Source organism: Leptonotus elevatus, chromosome 12 (genome assembly GCF_054856555.1).
Source record: "Leptonotus elevatus isolate MCC_2025b chromosome 12, RoL_Lele_1.0, whole genome shotgun sequence".
Taxonomy (NCBI): domain Eukaryota; kingdom Metazoa; phylum Chordata; class Actinopteri; order Syngnathiformes; family Syngnathidae; genus Leptonotus; species Leptonotus elevatus.
Genome location: NC_141250.1, coordinates 15,627,625 through 15,645,103, shown reverse-complemented (window position 1 = coordinate 15,645,103; position 17,479 = coordinate 15,627,625). Strand labels below are relative to the sequence as shown.

The 17,479-nt window shown below is 36.7% G+C and overlaps 1 protein-coding gene across 4 annotated transcripts in view; it reads right to left on the bottom strand.

Moving 5' to 3' along the window:
• erbb4b (erb-b2 receptor tyrosine kinase 4b) overlaps window positions 1-17,479 on the bottom strand; it is a 196,819-nt gene that overhangs the window by 139,539 nt on the left and 39,801 nt on the right. The window contains exon 2 of one of the 4 annotated variants that reach the window (XM_086090658.1): window positions 6,606-6,691. The exons of the other annotated variants lie outside the window; for them this stretch is intronic. The gene's annotated coding sequence lies outside the window, so the exon portion shown is untranslated. The remainder of the gene's footprint in view (window positions 1-6,605; window positions 6,692-17,479) is intronic. 4 annotated transcript variants of the gene reach the window in all.

Genomic DNA, 17,479 nt, shown 5'->3' with positions numbered 1-17,479 from the left:
ATGGCCTTGGTCGGTTCGACTGTCTATCATTTGTTGCTTCCAAACAGATTTATCCTTGTAAAAAAACATGCTAGAAAAAAAGACCGCCCCGCTTGGGCTGGTAAATTGTTTGAATTGTGCAGCTGGTTCAAATGTGGTTCATTTGTCTTTTGCTCATATGCAGCAAGGTTTATTTATTTATTTACTAAACCATGGAAGTAACTTGATCAAAAAATAAATAAAAGCTTGACCTGATACCAGCTAGCAAACCTTCTCATGTTGGCTAATTGGATTTTGGGCTGAACTGGTTTAATTAAACTGCAGAGTTAATGTTATTGTAGGTTAGAAGTAAGGATGCAACGATATCCAAAGATCACGATACGATATTATCACGATATGAAGGTCACAATACAATAATTATCAAGATATTGTGGGGAGGTTGGTGATATAAAAAAGGGCCATACAATTGTAAAATAATAAGCTCATACAAAAAAAAAAATAATAATATATATATATATATATATATATTGTGCTCTTGTAAATAATAGCAATGCATATAAAGAACCTACAATCTCTAATAACACTAAATTAAAGGCACTTACTTGCTAATGTACGCTCAAATTAAGTTCCTCCTCATATTGACTCGGTTCACAAGCATATTACGTTCTCCTTCATCTGACCATAAGAGTAAAAATTAAACTTAACTAAAAACCTAGCCACCAGAGGGTGCTAGAACTGCACAAAGGGAAATCAACCTGACTTTTTTTAACAGCTGTGCTGCCTTTGATATCGTGACGTGACAACAATATTGTGGCAGTTTTAATATCGCGATACCACGATATCACCGTTATCGTTAAATCCCTAAATAGAAGATAGAACCTTAAATGTCCCAGAAGTCATACAGTTTGAAATATAACCATGACAATTTCCTGAGTGAAAACAGAGATCAAATTTGTAAAATCTGTAGCTGCTAAATATTCATGTCATTGTTGGTATAGGCCATGTTAATATATTTTAACGTGAACAGAAAAGAATGTCCTTTCTAGTTATAGTGTAATCTTCAACAAAAGATTGTTTCTCTTCACAGCAGGTCAGTGACTTATGTGTAGTAATGGCGGCGAGATATAACAGTTTCTTTACCTTAGTCTCCACTCCACAATATGTCACACTCTGGCAGTGTTCCAACTCACAAAGAAAATAGCTAGTACTATTCAAGTATGGCCTGATTTAGCACCATTAGCCGGTGAACAGAACCCACGCCAGGACACAACTTCATAATCATAAAACAACATAAGATTAGTCGAGGTATTGGAACCGTAAACATACAACCGTAAATAGAAAAAAATACATGTGTATGTAACATGCTGCAAAAAACAGTACCTCCAACACAAACATTGATTATATTTGATGCCCTGGAAATATTGCCAATAAACAAACCCTGTAAGGGATTCTTAGATCACAAAATTGGCTCATATCGTTCTTTTTTTTTTCTTTTCTTTTCAAGTAGCACGGAATGTTTTAATGCTTGGCCGACCTGCTCTTGGGCAGGTCTCGTAAAAAATGAATGGGTCAAAGTGTTCAGATGGTCTGCCAGCTAATTAATTTCCAGTCGAAGAGTCATTATTTTGAAGTGGAAACACTCACAACAGACTAACGGGACCAAAGCTAAATTCACAACAGCTCACGCTAAACAGTGCAAGATCAAAAGGAAAAAGCGGGAGTGATAAACCAAAGCGAGATGGGAATTTATTTTAAAAAATCAGTCTTTTACCTTTGTGTGACAAAATCTCAGAACTGCAATGAGAGCAAATGATTACATTTTCTCGACAATAACATATGCATTTGCTAAAAAAATCAAAAATAAAAATGAGAGTGGTATTCAGCACGAGAATGTGAATAAACAAAAAGATGGACTTTACTTTTATTCCAATATGATACGTAATGTCTAATTTAACAAATGTATATATATGACAGAATTTTTGCAGCTCATCACGACTCAAAATGGTCTCAAAATTAGATGTCCCAAAATGCATTGGGGCGAGGAACAAGGAAACGTGCTTAAACAAGAAAAAAGAAACACATCTTTTACGCCAACTATGAGTGTGTGCTATTCTTGAGAAATTACATTATTCGCTGCAAAAAAAGAGAAGATGAAGAACGTATTAGTCATAACTGTAGTGCATATTTAGTCATTGTAAATTAATCCAACATTTCTGAGAAAAGTAGAGCTGGCACAAAAGTTGAGAATTTGAACTGCAGCCATGTCATGCATGATGCCACACAAAACCTCAGCATACCTCACAAGAGCTCAGTGCAGCCAGCGTCAAAGGATTTACTCTTCTTTGGTTTTTATTGCTCGGGTGTTGAGGGAAGGAGAATGTTTGAGGAAAAGAATGGGAATCTGTATATTAGATTTTTTTGTTTTTACTTCCATTATTTTTAGTTTTACGCTAGTATGACAATTTGTCCTAAAATAATAATGTGACTCTAAACACTGCCTATTTTATATTTTATTTGACCATAAAACATTTTATACATACGTTTGTGCACTACAGTATTTTATTTGAAACTATTCATTAATCATTTGCATTAAAGCATTTGACACGTCAAATAAACAGCATGCTTGCGTGTGAGAAGCGTGCTGCTTATTTTTCCCCAGAGTGTTTTCATCCGGTTTAGAGATGTGTGACTGCCATTTCTTTGATTTTGTCCTGCCCCCATTCACATTAAGTCCAGGCAGGGATGCAACTGGCTCCTCAAGGCTCGTGACATCTGCCTTTCACCTTCTCGCTTGTGAATGACAGATCTTCGTTAACTCATTAACTGTCATAAATTAAAAAAAAAAAAAAAAAGATTATTCAAAATTAGGGGCGACAGGCGATTACATTTTTTAATTGTAATTAATCGCATGATTTCAATAGTTAACTCACGATTAATCACAAATTTTATATCTGTTCTAAATGTACAATAAAAAAAATCTAGGTTTTCATACTCTTGTTAACAAAAGTGGAAAAAAATGTTAAACTAATAGAAATAGTTTAATTGAATTTTTTACGTTTATAGCCGTCAATGGCAGTGAATGAAAAAAAAAAGAACACATTATTAAAAATTTGGGGCGTCAGGCGATTACAATTTTTTATCATAATTAATCGCATGATTTCACTAGTTAACTCACAATGAATCACACATTTTATATCTGCTCTAAATATACAATAAAAAAATCTAGGTTTTCATACTCTTGTTAACAAAAGTGGACTTTTTTTTTAACTAATAGAAATAGTTCAAATAAATTTTTGACGTCTCTAGCCGTCAATGGCAGTGAATGAGTTTAATGAATGAGAAGTCTATTGAGGTGGGTTAGGAAAGGTGTTTGTGTGTGTGTTTGTGATGATCAGCCATTTTTGATATCTAAAGTAGTGTGCAAGTGCACGTTTCAATGAACAGATGGTATGAACAGATATGAACAAATATTGTTATTATCAGTCAAGTCTCAGCAGGAATAGCCATCAAAACAAGACAACAGCATTTAAGTATGTGTGAGGGAACTGCTAAGCTAAAACCTCAGTGAGGTTGTAAACATATGCTTACAACGCTCTGTGTTGCCACTTTAACTTAAAGGCAGCCTCTTGCTCCTGCTTAATGTCAACATTAAGTCACTCACTATAAAATTCTCCCCGTGTTCAGCAGATTAAGAGGTGAATTTAGTCAACGCACGCCCAAGTGCACACATCGAGGCCACCGCAATGTTTAAACATCTACTGCAGTGCATTTTAAATTTCAGATGACTATAAAGAGTAAATTCAGTAAAACCAACTTTCAATGATTGAGTTAGCGTTGCCATTTTTCCAGGATGTAAAACACTCAGATCTTGTTATTATTATCTTATTCTTAGCTGCTTTGGCTGGAGAAGTCTATTTAAAAAGAGAGACAAGTGCATGTAGGGATGGGCACACACACTCGGCGCACACACAGCCAGACAAATAAGACTGCAAGGTCTGCTGGACAAGTGCCAGATAACCATGCCAACAGTAAACAACATAATGGAAGGTGTGTGTGCTCGTGTGTTGACATCTTTATGAAGTGCAGTGGTGGGAATTGCCGAAACACACACGCACGCGAGTAAATACACACTGCTGAAGACAGACAAAAACTTCATCAAGTTGGTCTTGGGGATAAGGGGATAATGTCTCAATTTTCTGTCTGTCTCCAAAAAGTATTCTCACACATTTTTGTAGATTATTTCTAAAATGTCAAGGAAAATGCTACATTTGTACGACGGCGTATTAGGGCCTCATATAAATATATATTTTTTTAGAGGGCTGGTGCAAAAAAAAAACTCACAAATTTGCCACTTTATAAAAATTAAATAAAAAACTGATTTTTTTTCTAAGAATATTGCCCCCGCCCTCTAAAAAATATATATATTTTACGTGGCCCAAATACGCCATTGTACATTTGCAGTAATAATATAAATACAATTATATAAAAAAATAAATAAAATACAATTAAAATTTAAAAAGTGGAGAGAATCATTATTACAAAATCTTTAGGCTGTGAGCACGACTCTGCTACTTCATAAAGTGGAAAGCCTATAACCAGTCACGGTAGCCCTTTTTTATTTTATCATGTAACCGCAACTTATCTAGACATTAGCCAGAGAATCTAATTCAGACATAAGAAAACCTGTAAAAGGTCTGCGTAATGTCAAAGGAGGCTAAGTGTGATCAGGTCAGGTCACTGTTATAAATGAGCAGGCAAGTGGACTGTTTCGGACTCTATTAACTCATTCACTGCCATTGACGACTATAGACATAAAAAATTCATGTGAACTATTTCTATTTAACAATTTTTCATTTAATTTAATTTTTTATGAAAACCTTTTTTTTTATTGTACATTAATAACAGATATAAAATTATCATGTGATTAATTATGATTAAACGGTCCTTATTTTTATGCCCCATCAGGCGATTATTTTTTTTAATTGTAATTAATCACGACTTCACTAGTTAACTAACGATTAATCCCACATTTTATATCTGTTCTAAATTTTGCAATAAAAAATGTTTTCTAGGTTTTGTTAGCAAAAGTGGATTTTTTTTTAAACTAATAAAAATAGTTCAAATTATTTTTTTACGTCTATAGCCGTCAATGACAGTGGATGAGTTAATCTAGAACTAGTGATTAGAGAGAAACAAATGCTGAATCCGAATTTTCAGATTTGAGTGATAATGAATCATAGCATATTGTCGTGTGTACTTGTGTCACAGGAATGTTTGAAATGAATGTTTGGAGGAGAGGCAAACCACCCTAGGCTAGCTTAGCGCTAGCTAGCAGTATGACAGACACAACTCGGATGGATTTAAAACATTACCAAAAGCGAGAAAAAAAAACAACCCTAGATTCTGCCGTTGGCCAGTCCACAGCAAGGGATCCTGGAGGTTAAAGCAAGTTATTTTAAACTTTAATTCATTTTAAAGTTTAAAATAACTTGCTTCCTTTCCATAGTTTGATGTGGCGGCATTCGTGTGGCGGCCGCATATAGTCTTTGATACACTTTGATATGTTTTCAAAAAAGTAAATATGAGGCTTGGACAACATATGGTGTACACAAAGCACAATATGCATGCACTCCATTTACTATTATAAGATTTTTGGTCTGTTAATTTAGTAATTTTCATTCTGCGCGTCCTGTTTGCCATTTTGTTTTTGGGGGTAAATACTTTATTATTATTATTTTTTAGCACATCTTGCACCCCTGCCTTGCTTCTCCTGCACTTGGGTCCTCCACTCAAACCCATATCATAACATCCCACTAATTTATTTCAAATGCGATTGTTTAAGCCTTGGCAGAGGTTTATACTCTCTGGGGCCTGATTTTTTTTCTCTTGCAACGATAGTAACAGCTGCCAACACTGCTCATCCTGAGAGATGCTCAACCTTATCACCCTACATGTCAGCAACCTTAGTCTATTTACTGAACATGCACCTACCTGTCATACTACCATAACCCATTCTCACTGGGTTCCAAGCAGACGTCCTATTTTCTGAAAGAATGGGAATGCACTGACTGTACTGACCTAGTAATGGTGCAACCTGTGTATGAATGTAAATGGAAAGAGAATACATAAAAAATTAATTTTAAAAAAGTACATATTGTATAGCTTATAAATGTAACGGTCAAGTAAACCATTCAGCATATTTGACCAATTACACAAGACAACATGCACATCACCCCTACTCCGACAGTTAATTGTCAACTCTGTGGCACTTCCATATACAAAAAATGTGAAGTGGTCTAATTCAATATTTGCTCACACCACCCACAGAACACGAATGGATTTGCACATCATGACGACTGTTTGTAAATCTGATTAAAAATCACTTTTTGCTGAAGTACAAATAAATGAATGTGGTTGTCATTGAGAAGTCGCTTGCACAGTTTGAAAATGCTTGCAAATAAATTTAATTAAAGCATTTTTTGTGACACATAGTCCAAGTTCAGCAAAAAATGTTGTAGTGTTCTGTTATTACATTATGCTGCAGGAACAATATGTGTATTGTATTTGTATACTGTATGTTTGTTTGGCCTGCATGAATGTACACTTTCTGCTCTTTGCACATTTACCAATATGCTGTACTCCAAAATGTACGGTGTTTTACTTATCACTGTTGTTATCACTGATGTAGATGGATGGGAGATCATCACATTACCTGCAAGACAAGAAAGATACATACAGTTAGACTTATAGACAAATGTGTGTTTCTTTTATGTTTACCTTGACCACTCCGCTTAATGCACATACAGTATTACAAAATATAAAGACATTTTTATAACTAGACAGCATAATACGCTTTATGTTGTATTATATACGGTTAATATATATTAAAATATAAATCAAGAATATTTCTTCATAGCAGTAGTAAACAATGCAAAGCATTCTCAATTTTGAGCAAGGCAACATTTTATTTGAAAGCGAACAAGAAAATAACATGACAGTTGAAAGGCAGAGGGCTAATATGCTTTTTTTGTTGTTTTTTCTCACTCCCTGCTTACCTTCCCTCAATTTGGCTTTACTTTTCATCTTTTTTTCCCCCCAGACAGACCGGTTGCCCATTTAGTTTGGCAGCAGCAGCTAAATCCAATCTCTCTGTTACAGAGGTCCCACTGATATTTAACCCATTCACGCCCATGAGACAGGGGAATCAATCACCAGGTAAAAAAAAAAAAAAAGGGGAAAAAAAGTGCTGTTTTAACACACGTTTCTGTAGTTGGCAGACAAGAAAAGGAAAACCACAAGAAAGAGATCGACATCAAACCCATTTACACCGTCAAGGGAAAATACTTAGGAATGGCCGATCCCAAGTTTTTGGCAACCTAGAAACAATTACTGTATACCTTTTCATGCAAATAAATGTCCATGTTGCAAGTCATTATTAATAGTTGCAGTTCAAACACATCTCTGTAGAGATGTTGAACATGTTACTAATCATCACACACCATGGCATACTGTATGTGTACTCTCTACAAAAGATTAATTCATAATCTGTTGTACAACATACAAACGGCATAATTACAGGGAGACCACAGTAGAATAGATAATTAGATACTAAATTGCATGTAGCAGAGTTTGGATGATCACCAAATTACAAATATGATGTCATTAAGAATCATGCATATATTACAAAATAGGAGTGATGGGGGAATTAAATCATGAAATTTCACCAAAAAGAGAAAATCCGAGAATATTTTCACATCAAATTGCTGACAAAAAAAACCCCACATTTTATTCGACATTTTTTAAGTGATATGATATGATATGATATGATTTGATTTTCTTACCCCTCACATTTGGATATCTAGTAAGTCATGGCAGCGGAAGCAGAGTAAAATACACTGAATCTAATATTTTAGAACTACGCCTTCAGTTGTATATGACAATATATCAGAAAACTGTCTATGTGACTGCAATGTAATGTTTTTTTCACAATGCATTTAGCAGCCGTCAAACCCATTCATTGTGTATGTGTTGATGGGCAGGGATCACAGAATGGGCCGTTGCTCCGTTTTTACTTCCTAGTAGGCTACTACATCAGCACTTCCAAATATGGGCATGCTGGCAAGCGACCATTTCGCATTGTCACATTACTTGCAGTGCAGTGTGAAAAGGGTGGCGTAACTGTGCAGATTGGCCGTAGCCCACCATTTTGAGTCAGATTTCTTTAAAAGTCCACCAAAAAATTATGAATCAAAACTACAGCATGAGCTCAGAAGTACTGTGGCTCAACTTGTATGGATCGTCAGGGGGGGGAAATGACACTTGGTGACTCGCATATCTGCAGCGTTGCAATGGAGTGTACTGGTGATTCAAAATTTTTATTATAAACCATTAAAAAAATTAACAAAATGACAGTTTGTAGAGTTTTGCCAAGGTTGCCTGCTTTTTGAGCCTAAATAATTAGTTCAGACCATCTAAGTTGTTATTGGGTGTCACTGCCATTTGCGTTCTTGTGCTGCTGTGTATTTCAGTAAATGTAAGCACAGCACAGGTACATCCAATATGGGTCATTTCAAAGCGGTTAGATTGATATATAAATTGGCTACAGAACATTAAGAATACTTTCTTTGGTCTCTCGCTGACAGAAGCAATAATATCACAAGATGTCCCGGACTGTATGGGCTCAACAATAAATTGTAGTTAGCTCTCCCCAGGTGCCACTTGAAGCAAGAAAGGCTATGCATATTAACCCTGGTTGAATGAGCAGAGGCTGAGCTCTTTAATGGGCTCAGTCACTCGATTCGCCCTCCCCTGAAGAACATGGCACTGAAATTTACATACAAAAATGGTGTGTGATGAAAAGTTATTACATAAATTAGTGTACATTTATGTCATTACCTGCGCACGGATGTTTTTTGCTTCAGGCCGGAGGAGTCATATTTGGAAAATGGAAAGCATTTAACTTAACATATATAATACATTTGTTTGTAGACTATTATTTCTATATTAGTAATATTTGTATGTACAAGAGTGATTAAATTCAACAAATCAGAAATGTGCGTTCTTCTGGAGCTCATGCCCTTCACAATGTTTCATGCAAATTAGTCATATAGAAATGACAATACCATAAAAGTATAATTGCACATTTAAAATATGTGCTTGGGGACCACCGGTTAACCTGACCCAAAAACCCAAAAGTGGAAGTGCAGCTCTTTTAGGCTCTGCCAATTACATGTGGGGACAGGAGGATGCCGTAAGGGTAGAAAAGTGAGGCAACAATGATAAAGTGGGTTAATATTTTCCCCCACTATCCGTGGTCAGAGCCTTGCCCCCCACATTATCTCCTCTCCTCCATTCTCCCTTCCCTAAAGGAAGACAGCCAATATATGCCACAGCGACATATCCTTTCCCCAGATAATGGAATTGCCCGGCTGTAATAATAATTTGAATTTCACGCCCTGGTGGCTCCGTTGCGTGGGGTTCGACGGAGCAGTGGCATAAATTAGCCCCTATGCACTGTGGTGATCGATAACTGCCCCGTCCATCACCTATTGATCTGAGGTTGTCGAGGGAACTCGAGTATAACCTGCATCTCCACGAACACGGCGCACGCACACACATATTTTTACTCCCAGGTGCAAAGTTCAGGTACAGGACGTGTTGAGGTGCAAACATTGTTAGAATTTAAACCTTGAGTAGCCTAAATATAAAAAGTGGCAGTGATGGCTTGCAGACATTTGACCAAGAGGCATGCTAAGAAGGTATAATAAGATTAAAATGTGTTTTGAAAAAACAGATTACTATTTGACATAATTTGATTTTCAGTGCTGACCTGCATGTCTAAAAAGTGTGTTGCCAAAATCAATCAATGTATCTCCTTCGAACCATTTACTTCTGCTCCAGACCACGCTGCACCTTCTACTTTGTATTGGAAAGGCAAATACACACAACATGCTTAAGAGGAGCTCCAATCACCCTGGTCCAATGAACCAAAGTGTCAGACGGTAATTATAAGCGTTAAATTTGCACATGACAGCCAATAAAGGTACATTTCCAGTAGTGATAGCAAAATGAAGCTTCATGGAGCACTTGCGATATTTTTTTATTCTTCTAGATGGTGTTCTTGGTTTAAACATAAAGGCTAGTTCAATGGAAATTTATATAATGTAGAGAAGAGTAAAAAAATATCACAAGTGCGCCATGAGGCTTCATGAAGCTTCATTTTCCCATCACTAATTTCCTGTCAACTATTATGCTGTGTGCATATCTGGTGACAAAAGTAGCCATGACACACTGAGGTCATGTTTATTTCAATCCATTGCTTTGTTACAAGCTGAGAGAACTCTAATGGCTCATCAATGAGAGTTTATTTTCTGCTTTATAAATAAAAACACTTTGAGGCCTAATTCTGACATGGACGGATGGAAGATTACCCATTAACACAGTCAGTAATGTTCACGGAAAACACAACAGAGTTGTATTCAACTGCACAAAGTCTAATTAAGCAGGTATCTCAAATGAGCCACTGCGATGGAATGAGGGCACCTGGGAGCATGCCCAAATAAGCAGGCTCACATCGGCCAAACAGGAACGCAAATGAACTCAGATCAGTGCTCTTTTATGCAGTTTACATAAACACAATACAATTAAAGAAACAAATAGAGACACAAATAATCCTTGAGACAGAAAGAAGCAAGAGGTAATATTCATGACCTTTCCAGAGGTTTTTGATCTCAATGGGACCAACCTGATTAAATAAAGGTTAAATGAAGATGAAAAAAAAAAAAAGTACAGTACGAGTGCAGCATCATGATTGTGACCAATAATGATGAGAATCAATTCTCACTTAAGGTCTTTTCCCATAGTGTCATGTAGGCAGAGAGGTGTCGGTGAACCCGTGAGTGTCAAAAAACAGACAACTGCAAATTGGAAGATGCCCACTAATGAATTTGTGAGCTAGCTGGGACTTGTCTGCATATATTGTCTCTTCTAAAACATGTCAGAACCATGCCTTGCCACTCAATGTTGTTAATTATGCAATCTTGAAAAGGCTTGGAAAGTATTAATCAAAGTGAAACTCGCATAAGAAGTCACATCAGATTGACCTTTTAACATCAATCAGTTATCATTGAATGTGATGGCCCCTCGCGTGCAATTTGTCATCTTCAATAATTGCACCATTTAAAACGAATTATCTTAAGAAGTTGCCCAAATAACGGAAAAATTCTCTGATCTGTAATATTTTGTGTTAAGAAATATAGTTGTAGATAGTGTAGATAACTAAAAGTGGACAGGCACTTGGACCGTAAAAAAAGAGATGTTGAGACGTCATGCCAGTTGTGTGATTATTTTTCTCCCAACTCTGTGCAACATATAAACAGCTGAAGGCCAAGACTTGTGTTAAGAATTCCCTTCTAAGCTTTCTCTCATACTGGGTCACAACTCCCACTGATAATCCGACAGAAATGCAAGGTGGTACAGTGGTACCTTGACTTATGAGTTGAATTTGTTCCATCAAGTCAAAATCAATATTCCCAATTGAAATGACCTCTTAATAAACACAAGATAACGTTTCGTTAATTTTTTTTTAATAACGTACTTTTTTATTTAATTAAAATAATTTATTAATAATAATAATTATTATTAATAATTTAATAAAAGGGAATTTTAAATTACTTGCTACTAAATTACTTTCTCATTTTGGATTTGTTCACTAAGCAGAAAGTCATGAAAGTGCAACTGTTTCTTTTTTTCACCAAGCCATGGCTTGTAATTAGAAAAATGTGTATGTTGAGGCACTTGTAAGTCAAGGTTACACTCTATTCACTGTTGCAGCAGGTTTACTGTGTAGTATTCATATGTCATGTACAGGTCTCACTATTGTGTATGGTGCTGATATTAATTTAATGAAGAGGTTAGTGGTTTGCTTGCAGAGCCAAAAGCAAATAGTTGGATGCTTTGTCAATACGATCATTTGCCCTTCAAATAGTCACCTCTGTAATTATTTTGGTAATTTGCCATGAAAACATAACATTGCAGCTGGGACAAGCTCTCGTTAACCTCCCATCTGGCTGTCTGATTTAATCAAGGATGCCATCAATTCAGTTTTACTTAGAATAGTTGTAATAATTTTTTGTTCAAACTGAAGTTCACATTTTGTATACACTCCATTGTTAACCACAGACAACCTCAGTCAATATAGCTTTGCATGTTTTGCCAAACATATAGCTTCATTATATATTCCAATGGCATGATCTAGAAGTAATTAAAGCAAAGGTTAGGTAAAGTAATTTCTGGACTGTAAGATGCTACTTTTTTCACTTGCATTTGACCGTCCGGCTAATACAAAGGTGCGACTTATCCATCAGATCACAAGGAGGCGCACTGTAAAGGAAGCGCGAGAGCGTTAAGCACAGCAAAACAAACCAGGTGAGCCCAAATACAGTAGGACAGACAGAACGAGACAATTTGCACCCTCATTATGGAAAAGAAAGTAGCAGGAGCCCGGTGCGGTAACATTAAAATACCTGCCGCTTACAGTCGGGTGCGGCTTATATGTGTAACAAACTCGAGTATTCCACAAATTTAGCTAGCACGGCTTATAGTCAGGTGCGCCTTATAGTCCAGCAATTACTGTAGGTAGAATATTGAGAATTAAAACTCAAAACTGTTAATGCATTGATCCCAATGCCAGTATTGGCGCCGATGCCGTACGTCTGTACTCGTATGCTGACACACTAAAACTACAACATCTGATACGCTTTAGTAGTCAAACATTTTTAAATACACATTTACGTATTTGCAAATACTCGGCAGTCAAAAATGTTGTCAGTTCCACGCTTCCGTATAAAACAGCCTTCCAAGGAAGTTATGTTGTCCCGTCACGTTTGTGCTATTTTAAAAAGAGGCCTGTGGGCTACTCATGTGGTCCTTGGAGGCTACCTTTAACCACTTTGGTGAACCCTGATGTAGATGTATCAAAATCCTGCACTCACGTCCTCCGCCCATTGGAAGACTCCGCCTGCTCCTCCATAAGGAATTCACTGCACATTGCATTGGCACTTAGTAAAAGAATGTCTCCTTGAATCATTGAAGTTGTGAATTTCTGTTCGAGTCAATCAGTCATGAACCGTGTAAAGCTTATTGAGGCTTTACAAATGGATTTTAAGACAGCAGCGATTGTTCAATTCTCTCAACTGACACCTTACTTTTTTTTTTGTAGGGAGGTGCATGTACAGGTGAAGAGAGAATTTAAACATTTGACTACATTTTCCTGTAAAATGTAGGCAGTCTATGCATCTGCTGTACATACCCGCAATCAACATTGGTATATAATTTTGAAACACTCTGGAACACTTTGGAACACTTATTGAAAAGGGCAAGTGGGGAAGATTATTATGCAACACCCCCGCCCTTCTCTCATAAATAACTCAGGTGAATAAATTAGCTTGTTCATTTGACGTTCAACCAGATAATTACATGGGGCATTGCAGATCTAGGAGCTCGACAGCAAGGTAGCTCTGTTCCTGGCTTGCCAATGGGATGCTAACCCAGCCATGACATTGGGCGCTCCTCATCAATCTTAATGAGGCCGACGTCACCACTGGACTTAACAATGAGACTCCCTCTTGTACATGCACAGAGGCCAGAGTGACACATTAATATGCATGTGCATTGGCACAAAAAAGAACTGTATATGAATGTAACAATAATATAAGTGGAGGGGGGGGGGGGGGCAACAGGTGAGCGGGAGTCGCACTAATGAAACAGAACAATAGGTGAGTAAGCAACTCCTTGAATGTACATCATTTTTAAGCATGATTCCATAATTTATCACCAAGTTCATTTGAAACCAATGAAGGGATCGGGTTGATTACATCAACACATAAGTTTGGTCAGTGTTCACACCTGAGTGGCAGCTGCAAGACACTCTCAGGTCAGCCAGGCCTTATGACATATCCTCCTAACACTCTCTCTACTGGCGCACTCAACTACACAGACAGCTCTCACACCACTTTGGCGCTCTTTGGTGTAGGCACTAAAATTGATCAGAAAATAAAGGTTATAGACAGAGGTGGCAACAGACTGGAGAATGGCAAAGATTTTTGGTTTGTTTGTCTGTGGAGTTTCAGAGAACAAGGATTTGCGTCGAGAATGCTTACGAGTGAACATCAGTATGTTGAACAGGTCAAAAATGTTTTAATGTATTGCACACCAGAATATATCTACGGTGACTGAATACAAGAGCATTTTCTGGATAAATAAAGAACAGACAGACAGACATTTGTTTACCAAAAAAGCAAGCAGTACAATATAGGTTAAAGAGAAAGTCAAGCCCCATTTTATTTTTATTTTTTGCAATAATATGTTCTATGCAGCCCCACTAGTCTAGATATGGTAAATTGGTTAATATTGCGTGTGGAATCAGAGTAGAGCAGCAAAATCCAGCCGTTTTTATCCATCTCAGGGGACGGCCATTTAGCCACTTGCTGTCGACTGAAGACGACATCGGTCTCAGGTAACAACCAATCACAGCGCAGCTTCAGAAATCTAGTGAGCTCTGATTGGTTGTTGCCTGAGCCCTGAGCAACAAAATGGCTGCCTCCTGAGATGGCTAAAATGGCTGGATTTTGCTTCATAACTCATATTCAACAAACACAATGCTAACCAGAATACCATATTTGGACTAGTGGGGCTGCACAGAAGAACATCATATCGTAAAAATTTGTTTAAGGTTGACTTCCACTTTATTGCTAATAAACCACAGTAATGAACAATTATTTTAACACTATGATCGTGTCAATCGAAACTGAATGCTTGGTACAGCTCTCGCATTATATCTCTTAGAGCATAAAGTCCATTATAACCAGTAAGTACACGCATGTATTAATATACATTAATATGCTAGTTTATTATTGTTTTTAAAAATGTATTGCTGACATACAAATTGGAGTAATATTTTGCATAGAATAAACTGACAATATACCATATGTTATTCCACCCAAAATTGAAACACACACAAAGCTTGTGTTTCTGTATGTCATACGTCCTTGGAGCAAATTGCTTCAGCGAGCTGACATCATTCAGCACCAAATTTGAACTAATTACATGAGGCAATTAAAGAATGACTAAGCCAGCAGTGATAATTACAACCTGATATGCAAGCAGCAGCCATAATGAATCTTCCATTCTGCTTGGTTGGCTTAGCCAGGCTGTGCAGTCAGAAGACGGGCACACTTGTTTGTTAGCACATACATTTGCTATCATGCACCACTTAGCTTCGACTCGTAATGCAGACTCCACAAACAATTATACAACCCTTAAGGGTAACGTTTGAAAATACGCAGGATCAGCGTCGTATGGTAGCAAAGCAGTGAAGCGAAAGAGAGAGCAACGCTTGGAAAAAAAACGTGCCGAACGGAAAATCTGAATTACTGGGGAGGTCGGGATAATCAGCGAGGACGGAGCTGGTCTACACAAGAGAAGAACACGTGCACCTATAACGACAAGAAGAAAAAAAATGAGGGAAGGTGAGAGGCAGTCTGGCAGAAAATTGAGACTGCTGGCCATTTTCAACTGGCCCTCATCCCTCTGGGTTTATAGCCCGTGAAGCCTCTTGTCATTGGGACTCGTCAGAGGGCCAAGTTAACGGGCCTTGTCTTCGCCTCAGCAGCACACAACATATTCCTCTTCATCATTAACCTACCTCCACAACATCATCATATACAGCTGGTGTGCAGAGTTAGTATTCAAGAAACTAGTGACAAAGCCAAACTAATGTCACACATGTTGTAAATACTTAAATAGCAGAAATGAAAACAAAGCAAAACATTAGACATGTCAAGTGGACATTAGGGATGTAACGATATACAAACGCTACGATATGATATTCTCACGAATATCACAGGCGATCATTTTTACAATATTGTGTGGAGGTTGGCCAAACTCACGATTAGGTATAGATCGATTATTGGCGCCGATATTCAGCATTTTGACGAATATCGGCATCGGCCATTTTGAAGAATCATATGGCCAATAATAGATCAATTTTAAAAAAGTGTTTAGGGAAAGAAATACAAACTTCAGAAACTAATTAGTAAATTTCATAGAGGCTGCTGAACCTGGGAACTTTCTGCACCTTTTATTTTTGTTTGAAGTTAAAACCAAGAAAAGTACAATTTAAAAAAACTTGATTTACTGTAGAACACAATAAGGAGCTATTTACTTAAGTTTTTGTTTAATTTTTGAAGACATGTTACTGCCCATGCGAGATCCCTGAACTTTTTGTTAGATTTTTAAAACAAAGATGTCTATTGACTAAGATTTTATTTTATTTTAAAACTCCAATATTTTATGAACCCTAAAAGTTATTCAATAAACATATACTTAAAAATTCTAAATAATTAAGAGCTGGTGTTTGTATTTTTTCAAATTTTGATGCCAGTATTTTCTCTTTTAGTGAAAAAAAGCTCATGTTGAAATAAAAAGCAAAATATTGTGTTTATGTACATAAAAACAGCAGTGACAAATTTGTGGAGGAAATCAAACATGTTAAGTTCCCCTTCATCTGTCGATTAGCATAGGTTTTCAATGTAGGTGGCCAAAACATGCCTAATTAAAATTTAACTGCACTAATAAACCAACCACTAGAGGGCGCTGAAACGTCACAAATGGAAAACATCCTATATATGCCGTTTTTAATATTGTAACATGACAACGAAGATACTGTGGCAAACTTAATATTGCAACATTGCCGTTATCGTTACAGCCCTAGTGGACATGATGCATACTGTTCATGCTTGGCCATTCAAACGTGCCTGGAGAATTCACCACAACATCTGTACTTGCGATCCTGAGTGACATGGGCAAAGATGTGAACATTGAAAAAGAGAATTGCAATTTATTGGTCAAAATGAATCAATCAGAGTGCAGCATTGTTGAAGTAAAAAAAATATAACAATCTGAACATTGATTGGCCCCAATTTTACATCACGTGACTGGATAAAGACAAGGAACATGAAAACAAATGTTTTCATGATTGCAAAAAAAACAGTTTTTTGTTTTAGTTGAGTATAAATTATTTTTTTCTTCTTCAGAAAACAGAGTTGAGAATTAAGTTTATAGTGATAAATGTCAAAATTAGGCTCTCACAATCTTATCTCTTACATCTATATGAGCTACAGCCACTCAAACCTAACTCGGGATAAATGGAGTCATAATTTCCATTTTAGATGGTTTTGGTTTCACATCACATGATAAATTTACTTAAATATGTATTTATTGTGCTAGTGAGAGGAGCTTTTGCCAGCGTTCTGTTGTTGGATAATCAAAGAAATTGAATGCTTAAAAAAAACAATACTTTAAATCAAATGATTCCAGAAAATTGTGTAAAACTGTCGATAAATTTGTCAAACTTTAATAAAAAATTTGTTTTAAAGAGTTTCACATCCAAGAATAATACGGCGGCCCTAGGAAGTTTTGAAGTCTGGTGAATAAAATTGAA